The sequence below is a fragment of the Protobothrops mucrosquamatus genome, unplaced genomic scaffold (genome assembly GCF_001527695.2).
Source record: "Protobothrops mucrosquamatus isolate PMUCROS unplaced genomic scaffold, P.Mucros_1.0 scaffold_113, whole genome shotgun sequence".
Classification (NCBI taxonomy): domain Eukaryota; kingdom Metazoa; phylum Chordata; class Lepidosauria; order Squamata; family Viperidae; genus Protobothrops; species Protobothrops mucrosquamatus.
Window position 1 is genome coordinate 76666 of NW_015386189.1, and position 1345 is coordinate 78010.

General features: G+C 52.3%; 1 protein-coding gene across 1 annotated transcript in view; it reads left to right on the forward strand.

Moving 5' to 3' along the window:
- Positions 1-1345, forward strand: part of LOC107287832 (probable phospholipid-transporting ATPase IF) — a gene marked incomplete at its 5' end in the record, with an annotated part of 61084 nt that overhangs the window by 43631 nt on the left and 16108 nt on the right. The gene's annotated exons all lie outside the window — the stretch shown is intronic.

The window sequence follows — 1345 nt, forward strand, 5'->3', positions numbered from 1 at the left end:
GGACTAGATGACCTCCGAGGCCACTTCCAAACCTGTTATTCTGTTATCTAAAATGAGCAAGGGGTTGGACTAGATGACCTCCGAGGCCCCTTCCAAATGTTATTCTGGTATCTAAAATAAGCAGGGGGTTGGACTAGATGACCTCCGAGGCCCCTTCCAAATCTGTTATTCTAAAAGGGCAGAGGGTCTCCTGCTTGAGCAGGGGGTTGGACTAGATGACCTCCGAGGCCCCTTCCAGCTCTCTTATTCTGTTATCTAAAATGGCCGAGCGTCTCCTGCCTGAGCAGGGGGTTGGACTAGAAGACCTCCGAGACCCCTTCCAGCTCTATTCGGATTGATAGTTAGTTGCGAAGGCCAGACCGGGGCAGCCCCTCCCTGAGGGTGGGGGGGGGGCGATGTGGGGCAGAAGGAGAGGGCTTCCCACCCCTCTCCTGCCTCTTCCCGGCAAAGCAGCGCAGCGAACATATAAAAGGTTCCCTGAACCGTCCGCTTCCAGAAGAAAGGAATCTGGCATCCGTCCTTGGTGGCAGTGGGAGAAACGGGGAGGGGAGCCCTGGGGTGAAATGGGTTGCAGGGTGAGGGAGGAGGAGGGAGGAAGTTCTGGGAAGCCAGGAGGATGAAGCCCCTGCTGGGAATTTGCAACGCTCTCTCTCTCTCTCAAGGGCCGAGTTCCCTGGAAAAGGATTCTCTGGAAAAGGGAGGAGTTGGTTGTTAAGCAGCCCCGCCTCTGAAGCCCTGGGCTTGGTCCCAAGGTGAGGACCTCAAGGTTCCTCGGCATCACGAAGAGCGATTCGCTGTAACGGAGACGTCTGGGGGGGGGAACTCGGAAGCTTTGGGGCGTCTCTTTGCCCTCTTTTCTCTCTTAAGGGAGGAGATAAAACACAGTCAGAATTGAAAAGGACCTCCTCTTCCTCCTCCTCTTTCTTCTCCTCCATTTTCTTCTTCCCCTTTCTCCTCCATTCTTTCTCCTCCTCCTCTATTTTCTTCTCCACCTTCTTCCTCCTTCACTCCTTTCTTCTCCTCCTCCATCCCTTTCTCTTTCTCCTCCTCCATGTTCTTCTCCACCTTCCTCCTCCATCCCCTTATCCTTCTTCTCCTCCATGTTCTTCTCCACCTTCCTCCTCCATCCCTTTCTTCTCTTCCTCCATCCCGGATCTCCCCTCCTTCCGCCACGCCCTAAAGACATGGCTCTTCCAACAAGCGGGATTGGCCTAGGGAATTTTAGTGGGGTTTTTAAGAGAAATTTTAATTATATAGGCCATAACAAATATTTCTTTTTAATTCGGTTTTAAATTAGGTATTTATTGTAGCATTGGTTTTATAAGGCTGTCAGCCGCCCTGAGTC